The 9,743-nt window shown below is 57.0% G+C and overlaps 1 protein-coding gene across 5 annotated transcripts in view; it reads left to right on the top strand.

Annotated features, from left to right (window-relative positions):
* Positions 1-5,937: 5,937 nt before the first annotated feature.
* Positions 5,938-9,743, top strand: part of NTNG2 (netrin G2) — a 74,127-nt gene continuing 70,321 nt past the window's right edge. For 3 of the 5 annotated variants that reach the window (XM_088841060.1, XM_055400705.2, XM_088841059.1), the window contains exon 1: positions 5,947-6,483. The gene's annotated coding sequence lies outside the window, so the exon portion shown is untranslated. Of the gene's footprint in view, positions 6,484-9,743 lie in introns of all 5 variants that reach the window. The other 2 variants (XM_055400707.2, XM_055400708.2) reach the window with 2 other exon arrangements.

Below are 9,743 nucleotides of genomic sequence, written 5' to 3'. Positions count from 1 at the left end.
CACACAGTACATAGTAAGTGCTTAATAAACCCTTGGCGTTTCCAGGTAGCACACGTGGTGAAGAACCCACCTGCCAACGCAGGAGACATAAGAGATGAGGGTCCGATTCCTGAGTCGGGAGGATCCCCTGGAGGAGGACATGGCAACCTACTCCAGTATTCTTGCCTGGAGATTCCTGTGGACAGAGGGGCCTGGTGGGCTACCATCCACGGGGTCGCAAGAGTTTGGGCTGCAGAGGCAGCTTGATGCCCGTGACACAGATGATCTATCAAATTTGCCGCACTCTAAAGGCAGGACCCAGTGGCTTGGTCACCTTCTGTATCCCCAGGGCGCTGCGGGGTGCTGTCACACTGTAGGTGCCCTGCGGGGACGTGTGCCCTGAGAGCTACACTGGCAGGGTCAGCGTGGTGGCCTGCCCCACCGACAGAGGGAAGCCAGTGCTCCTCTGCACGCCCATCTCCCAGGCAGAGGAAACCCAGAGACTCTGGGATCCACTCAGAGGCAGCAGATAGTTCTGCCCGTGGGGCCTGTGGACCAAAGGCCTGCTCTCTGCAGGGGACACTGTGGGGACCCAGTGGGCTGAAGCCCTGGCAGTCTGGTCCCCCCCAGAGACCGGGGGTGCTTGGGTTTCTTCTTTGCAGCAGCCACCCCTCCCATAGAAGCCGAGCAGCTATGCCAGGAGGAGCCAGGCTCTTCCTCCTGGGCTGAGCCCTCTCTGTGCCAGGCTGCTGGGGCTCAAGAATGGGACCGTCCACATGGAGAGGGAAGGGCACCCAGCCAAGATTCAGAGGGTGGGGTAGGGGAGACACCACAGGCCAAGGCGAGCATCCCAGTGCTGGCCCCACATCCATTCAACAGAGTCAGTTCTGATCCCCCCGCTGTTCACTTGCTGTGTGCCCTGGAGAAGTCACTGGACCTCTCTGGTCCCCAGGTCTGCTGATAACAAGTGCAGGCTGCAACACCAGCTCCCTACCAGAATCACTGGGACGAAAGCAACCCTGGGAAAGTCAGCTCAGGACAGACAGCAGACCCCAGTGAGTGCGGCCATGAGGCCTGGGTTCAAATACTGCCCCTGCCTTCACCCCTAACTGACTCCCCCAGGACAGACGCCTCCATCTCCATTCTCTTCGGAACAGTGGGGCAGACAAGAGCATCTTTCCCAGGGTGGGGGCATAGCAGACGTGTGAGAGTATCCATAAGTGCTGTGCACCAGGCCTGCTGTGCAGTACCAGAGCCACCTTGGGTTAAGCCCTTTCTAGAAGCCAAACGGGCTTCAAGTAGTAGCTCATTAAACCCTCACATCAAGCCCAGGTGTCAGATGCTATTATGATCCCATTTTCCAGAGGTGGCAACTGAGGCTGGGCAAAGGGACTCCTTTGCCCAAGGTCACACAACTGGAGGATGGTGAGAGTGGGAGCACTGGGCAGCTTGATTTTGAAGCTCTCAACCCCAACCATGACTCGACCAAGTGCTCGTCTAAGATCCGAAAGGAACCCTCAAAGTTGACTGGTACGCCCATTTTACAGCTGAGAAAACTGAGGCCTAGAGAAGGGAAGAGATTAACCTAGTCACAGAGCAGCTGCTGCTAGAACCAGGCCCAGGACTCCCACTACTCAGGTTTATTGAGCATATACTGTGTGCCAGATTTGAAGTGCTATATGTGTATCACCGCATGGAATTTCTTTTCAAAACTTAATTTTAATTGAAGGAAAACTGCTTCACAATATGTGCTGGCTTCAGCCATAGTATACATGTGTCCCCTTCCTCTTTAACCTCCCTCCCACCTCCTTCCCGCCTCTCTAGGTGCTGACAGACCCCCGGTTTGAGTTCCCTGAGTCATACTGCAAATCCCATTGGCTAACTATCTTACACATGGCAGTGTATATTGTTTGTAAATTTTACAATAACCCCAGGAAAAGAGAGATTTTTATTAACCCCATTTTTCATTTGGGTCAACTGAGGCAGTGGGGCAGTAACTTATTCAAGGTCACACAGCTAATTAACAGAAGAGGGAAGACCCACACCCAAAGAGTCAAGCTCTAGAACTCTTGTTCAGTGCCACTGGGGGTACCAGCTCCCTGCGGAGCCCAGGCTGGCCTTGCCTTGCAGCCGGATCCTAGGCTGACTTACAGCCAAATGAGTGGGGTTGGCAGGGTTCCTGGGGCGTGGCCACCGTGAGGCAAGGCAGGATGAAGCAGAGTCCCCAGCTGGGTTAGGCGCTGCCTGAGCCGGAGACAGGCACAGAGCTGAGGCTGGTGAGCTCAGTCTGCCCCCAAACCCTCAGCCCCCTGCCTCTGCAAAGAGAAGTTTATCCAACAAAATGCAGGCGAGCTGAGAACACACGTCTTGCTTTATATGTCTCTTGTAGGCAGTGCACATCTTGGGAGAAGCGTGGATGAAAGGCACCATATAAAATGCAATCAATTATGAATCACCATTACTGAATTAATCACATGTATGATTAATACAGTAATAATAATTAATGGGAGTATGGTCTGGAGATTAGAGCTGAGAACTGGCCAGGAGGAGTCGGGGTGCTTCCTAACAGCCCCTGCCGCTGCCTGGAGGTGCTCCCCTGGGGCATGCCCTGGCCTTGGGTCTTGGTCTCTCCTGCCCCTGGCCCCGCCTTGCCCATGGAAGTCAGGGGCCCAGGAATGCCTCCAAACCCCTAGATGGTCCTGGGCTGGTTCCCAGGATCTTACCACCCATTTCCAGAGCATCGCAACTGCTCAAGGTCAAGGGGACAAATCGAAATCTTGGCCTGGCATAACTGAGAAGGGAGTGAATCAGGTGAAGGGTGAGAACGTGATGGGGGTGGCTTTTGAGCTTACACGACTTTATTCCATCCGTGGTGTGAGCTCGTTTTATTTGTCTGTTCTTTAGTCTGTGTGCATCAGGGTTTGCCTTCTCTTGGAAATCCCCGGAGGGGCTGGACCTCATCTGTCACTGCGCTTTGCAAAGCTGGGAGATCATTTCTGAGTGTGACTTTATAATTTCCTGTTACTTGTCTTACCCCATCCAAGCCTATTTTCCCATCGTGAAGGAGTCAAGCAGCATAGAAGGAATGGACATGTAGTAAAGCGTGTCATTCTCCACCTCTCTTGTCCCTGCTTTGGCGTCTTTATGTTTAATACGTGTACATGTACATATCTATCTATCCATCTGTCTGTCTGTCCACATCTGCATAAATATCTCCTTTGTTTAAACAACATAGGCGGAATAAAATCAAACGCATTATTCTGCAGATGTTTTTTAATAGTAGATTCCACATTCACAATTTGAATTTAAACTGTGCAATGGAGCCAAAACTCCGCCAACAAAGAGGCTGCTGCAAGAGGGGAGCCAGCAATCATGGGGGGGTGAGGGAGAGATTCATTAACCCTCTCCTGCCCCTGGTGCTCAGCTTCTTTTCATTGCTGGTGAAAGGTCGTTTGTCACAAGATACCTTAATGAAATTTAAAAATGAACATCCCTTGACCACCTGGTCCCTACATGGCTAGAATCCTATTCGTTTCCCATCTTGGAAAAAAAGCACTTTATGAGTCACTAGAAAGGGATGCTGTCTCCTGGAGTTGCTATGGCCTGCCGTCAGCTTGGCATCATCGCCTGGGGACCACCTTCTGGGGCAAATCCCCTCATTACGCAGAGGGAGAAACTGAGGCTGGAAGTGATGGCCCCAGGCCATATGGCGAGTAGGTGAGGAGCCAAGAAAAGCCCTTCATTCTGAATCTTTCCATGATTCCATAATTTCCAGGATCTGGAAAAAGGGGAGACTAGAAGACAGATTTGGGAATGGGTCCCCAAAAAAGTCTGTCAGCTTCAACCCCCTGGAGAGGCAGGGAGTGGTGGGGAGCAGAGGCTGCAGAGACGTTTTAAACACTGTTTCAGTGGCATATACCTTTGCACATGGGTCACTTAAACCATCTGGGAAATAACAGGAGCACAGCCCAGGTCCCTCTGCCGCATTTAGGGGAATCATGGATAAGAAGCAACCTCCTCCAGTCTCACTGGCTGTCCTGACAGCATCCAGACTCAGATGATGGAGGAGCAGGGCGTTTCCCAGGAATTGATGACCCTGCCTGGGGGCGACAGCAGGCCGAGGGCCGGCCCGGGTCATCACTCACCCTGCCTGGGTGGGAACCCCACACTGTGCCCTTCGCTGCTGCCTGCAGGCCAAATGCTTAAAAATCAAATTGCTGAGACGTGTTCTCCTCCTCCACGGAGCTTCCTCCTACTGGATGCTTTAAGGCCCAGGGAGCAGGTAAGCAGGGGCTGGCAAGCATCTGCTCTCCTGGACAGTTTTGGGCGGGGGCGGGGGGAGCTTCTCCAGCAGGAGGGCTTTGAGAGCACTTGCAGGAGGAGGCCCTTGATGGCCTTGTTCTGTCTGCTCCTTGGAAAAGGAAAAGACTCACCATTCACATCTCACAGATGGGGAAACTGAGGCCAGGAGGCAATCTGTGCCGCGCTCCCCAAGTTAACCAGCAAGTCAGGGAATACCAGCAGAACCCCACAGGGGAGCCCAAGAGCCCTGCCTCCCTGGCCAGCGTCTCCCTCAGCTGTGTGACCTTGGGCAAGTGACTTCACATCTCTAGGCTTCATCTATTAATATAACTTGTGACTTGACTAATAGGAGTTAAGTGCCAGGTCTGTGGGGAAGAACCAGTGGATAAGACACACCAAGCGGTTTGCATGGGTCCTGGCATAAAGCAGGTGCTCAATAAATGTTAGATTATGATTATGACTATTAAAGCAGAGGACAATCTTGAATTCCACGTCTACTCTGCAACAACAGGCTAAACGTTACTCAGCAGCACAGCCCCCTGGGCCAGCCTGGGGGGAGCCCAGAGGAGGGAAGGGTTAAGACTGGCAGCGGGGTGGGGCCCTCGGGGGCACACCTTGCTCTTATCCCCGACACCCTCCGTGACCTTGGCCCAGTCCCTCCTTCCCTCTCTCTCTCCCTCCTCGGGCTCTTTGTTCTTGATGCATCCCAATGACAGAGCCGGCTGCCTGAGCTGCAGTGAGAACCCACCCGGAGCGCGCCAGGGAGCATCTGAAAGCCACCGGTGCCCCTGCAAGATGGAGACAGCTCTCCCCACAGGCCTGGGAGGCAGCCCGGAAGGAAACCTCCGGGGTGGGGGGCGGGGGGCGCTGAAGAGCCCCAGGGGGCTGTCCAGGGCGGCCAATCCCCCGGCCTCTGCCCTAGGCTCCTGCGGGAGTCCTCCCACGCCCTCCTCCCAGGCTCGCCAGGGAGTGAGGCCCCTCCTGCCCCCTACCCCGCACTCCCTCCGGAGCTGGCTTGGCTCCGTCAAAAGCAGGGCCCGTCAGGGTGGAGGCGGCGATGTGTCAGCTGGTATTCAGGCTCCGCTTGTGCGCTCAGATGGTCCCCCTCCCCGTCTCCCCAAATCCACCCACCCACCCCTTTACCCACTGCTTGGGGCCTTCTGGGTGGTAGCACTTCACAGAGGGAGACCGAGCAGCAGCCTTGAGCCCCTGGCTTGTTTGGGGGGGGGGGCGGGGGGCGGCGGGGGGCGGACTGACTCACTTGGACCCCTCCCCCGGGCCGATGGGGCAGCTCCCACACCCATGGGCGCTGGCACCCGGTCGGGCCCCGGGGGTTTGGGGAAAGGAAGCGGCAGCCCCGCGGAGCCTGGCCGGAGCTGGCTGAGATGCGCTCTGCGTGCGGGGACCCGCTGGCCCCCGGGCCAGAAGGCGATGTGTAGGCTGCGACCCCCGTCCCCCTCGCCCCCGCAGAGCAGGCTCGCTCCCGCGGCCGCCCTCTGGGGCCACCCTGGCCGCGGGCCCGCCGGGACGCCCCTGCTCGCCGCGCCCCTCCCCGGGCCGTGGAGCGTCCCCCGAGTCTCGCAGTATTTCCTTCCTGCACCTTTAAGAAGACCGCTGCTCCGTGGTGGGATGGTGTGTTAAAGCCACACAGAGGAAGTTACGCAGCCCGGATCAGACCGGGAGATAAAAGCCCCGATGGTGATCGTGAGTGATGGCAAGAGGATTTAGCCTCGGCATTAACTTGGAGCGGAGTGCAGGGGGGCAGTGAAGCAACCCGGCCATCTGGCCCGCGCCGCGCCCCGGGGGGGGGATGCCCCGGCGCCCCGACGAGCCCCCGCTAAGCCCACCCTGGCCGGGGGCTGTCCGGTGCCCGAGCGCGGGTCCTCTCCGAGCCGCCCAGGGGGCCCCAAAAGTTTGCACTTGTTAGCGGAGACCTCCGGCTCGGCCCCTGGCGGGCGATGCGGGCGGCGCGGGCGGCCCCCTCCCCCGGCCCGCGTCTCCGGGACGGCTGCAGGCTGCCCCCCCAGCGGCCGGAGGGCTCCCCAGCCCCGATCTGACGGCCACAGAGGCGGCGGGGGAAGGAGCAGCGGCTCGCAGCCCTCGGCCTTCGCCCCCACCCAGCGCCGGCCAGACGGGGGAGGCAGAGCGCCGAAGGGTGGCGGCCTCCGGGGTCTCCGCTCCGGGAAGCCGCTCCGAGCCGGGGTAAGGCGGGCGGGGAGAGCCCGGGAGGCGAGCGGGGAGAGGGGGTGGATATGCTGCAGCTTGGCCAGCCTGCTTTCATTTTTAAAGGGCTTAGGTGACCGCGCAGGCTTTCCCGGGGCCCGGGAGCCACTTAACAGCAGCCTAGCCGAGGCTCGGATGCAAAAGTTGTTGGTGCCGGCTGCTACTAGCGGAGGACCGGAGTCGCTTGGAGAGGGGTGTGTGAGTGTGCATTTGTAGCAACATCTTAAAGGAGTAGCTTGTCTTTCGGGGCTGGCTTTTTCCCCACCAGGGTCTTTTCCCATCGTTTGAGAGTGAGTGGGGCGGGAGGGTGGATGTTAAGAGAACGCCTGGATGTGTTTGTGGAAAGGAAATTAACCCTTCCTTCTCGCCGTTCCCCTACCCCGATTGAATCGCCACCCTCTAGAGCCACCCCAATTCCTGCCATCCCCTTCTCCTCTCGGAAAACTGGGAAAATGTGTGAGTTGCACAGAAAAACTCTTGCGTTCCAGCCGCCGCTAGAAACTTCTTTCGGCGCCTGGGAGGGGTGGGCTGATGGGGAGGGTTATGCGCCGGGACCGGCTCGGGGACAGTGTGGGGTGGAACCTGGAGCTGGGTGGCGCGCGGACGGTGGGAGCAGGGGCGGCGGGAAGAGGACCGCGGGCTCGCTGGCTCCGCCGGCTCCGGCTCCCAAGTAAGTTGTCTGCCTGGGGGCTGGGGGCGGCGGCGGGGTCGCTGCCGGCTGCGGCGCTGGGCCAGAGGGTGCGAGTTAATTGCCGGGCGCTTTGCTCGGCGTCTCCTAATTAAGGGAGGAGGTGCCAAGCCCCCCTCGGCGCCCGCCCGGCCTTTATGAAAGGTGTGATTATTAATTGCTCCGGAGCTTACACTCAACTTCGGAAAGACAAAAAGCGACGGAGGGTGTGCCGGGCACGTCGCTGTGCGAGCAGGACGCCTGCAGCCCGCCCCAAGCGCGGACTCTGAAGCCCTGGGGTCCGCGGCGCGGAGCTGACCCCCACCCCACCAGCAGCCCCGTGCCGCAGCCCCACACTCCCAGTGGAGGCCTCCTCGCACCCCACCCGCCGCGCTCAACTTTTCGGGGTTGCCTGGGAGCTGAGAGGGCTTGCGGCGGGGAGAGGTGGGCACCCGGAGCCCGAGAAGGCTGCCGTTCCGGGGCTGGGGCACCGGGGCCGCCAGCAGTGGGATGCACGCTGGCGCGGCGGCAGTGAGCGGGTGCACCCATGGGCCCGGCCGCGGTTGCGGGGGTCGATGGTTAGAGTTGGGAGGGTGGGATGGGACTGGAAGGTGACCCCCACCGCATCTGAAGGTAGATTTCACCCCCTCTTCCGCTGCCCCACTGGGAAGGAAGAAAGAAACCAGGGTGTGGGCTGGGTCCCGGGAGAAACCCCCAGCGCCCCCTCTCCAGGGACCACCTCTAGGGGTTCCCCGCCCACCAGGCAAGTTTCCCAGGAGGCGAGGGCCCCAGCCGGCAACTCGGGAGAAGCTTGCTTCGAGCCCAGCCAGCTCGAGAGGCGCTAATTCAATAAGACAGAGAAATCTGAGTTCAGAAATCCTGGTAAAATCTAATTTTCGGGTTTTAATACCCTGGCTATCAGCCCCTCCCCCTCGCCTCCCGTTCCTGAGGACTCTTAAAAGAAAATAAAGCGCATTGATTCTATTTGTTTCTGGGAGCTGCAGTTTCTTAATAATATCAGGTGAAGATTTATTTTCCAAGGAGAAAACAATCTACCGGGACCCAACCTCTTACTCTTGAAATTTCCCATACTGGCCTCTCTCTCCTCACTTTCTGCCTCTCTGTGCCGAAGTCTCTTGCGACTCTCCCCCTCCCGTTTTTTCCTCTTTGGCAAAAACCGACTGTAATAATATTCTCGTGCTGAGCTCACAATTCCCTTATGGTGCCAGCAACGCCCAATTGACTGACTAGTTGTAAACACATTTATTGCCCCCCTCCCGGGCAGATTTTGTCGTTGTTGGCCCCCCACCCACACCCCGTTTTCCAGGGAATGCATGGCATTTAAGCCAACAGAACTGCAAAACAATTAATAAATTTGCAAGGCATGCTGCCTCGTGGATCTGGCGGGCCTCCTGGCCTCCGGGCCTCGCTGCCTCCCCGCGTCCAGCAGCGTTCAGGCTGGATGCATCACTGCAGATGAAGGAAGCCCCAGGCTGGGTGGGTCCACCCTGGGAGCCACGAATCCTGGCGCCCTGGTGTCCGATATCAGGAGCGCCCCACCTGGGAGTGAACAGTTGGGAGTCCGCGGTTGGAAGAATTAATTAGGGACGTGCTGTTTTCTGGGCAGCACGAAGCTCAGATAGAGGCATCCAAACCTTTGCCGGCCGGCGCTATTTTATTTTTACTACATTTTCTCAGGTTGTAAAAATAGTCTCCAGGCGGATTCTTTCTGAGAGTTTTCTAGCAAGGAGCACATTCAAGGCCAGGCAGACTCTGTAACACCGTTTCTCTCGAAACAGCCAGAGGTGAGATGTGAAAATGTGTCCCCCGGCTCCTCATTCATCTCCATCAAGAGCCCTTCAGCCAGAGAGGGGCAGGGGCTGCCTTAATGCAGATTTATGATGCCCCTGGCCTGGAGCGTTGGAACCTAGGCTGGGGGCTCCACCTGGGGAGGAGCTGAGCGGCCAGCCCCCATTTGGACAGTGTCCCCAACCCTCTGGTTTGTCATTTGGGGCAGGAGTGTGTTTGTGTCTGAATGGAGAATGGAGTTAGCTCTTCAGGACCGTTTAGATACAATGGCTCAAGAGTCAGGTGAGCGGGGAAGGTCGCATGGGTGCTGCAATATCTGGGAATTTAGGTGCAACAGTCAGAGGCATAAGTACCAGGATTAATAACACACATGACTCTGCTGTGACTCATTGCAGTAACCTTTGCCCTATTTATTGGCTAAGTATTTCTGGGCAGGATCCCTCACTGGGGGACCAGATTCTCCTAGTGATATATCAAATGTCTGGGAACACATCACATTACTGGAGTCGTGTTTTTTTCCACAATATAGTATTCATCTTAGTTATATCTATTTAGGGCTTTTAAATAATTACGAGTAGCTTAAAATAGTAAAGCAATAATCATAATGGTGACCTTTTTATAAACATACCCTCTAAGGATGACTGCGAAATTTTGACCTCGATCGGAAAAATCTAATACGACACACCATCGTCACTTCCGTCAAAGTCTTCAACATCCCTAGTTCCTTACAGTTGAAAGTTAAATTCACCATTTCAGAATTTTG

Source organism: Moschus berezovskii, chromosome 11, assembly GCF_049115385.1.
Source record: "Moschus berezovskii isolate FMDL1 chromosome 11, NW_MosBer_1.0, whole genome shotgun sequence".
Taxonomy (NCBI): Eukaryota; Metazoa; Chordata; class Mammalia; order Artiodactyla; family Moschidae; genus Moschus; species Moschus berezovskii.
The sequence above is the reverse complement of the archived record's forward strand: the minus strand, read 5'-3'. Positions and strand labels throughout refer to the sequence as shown.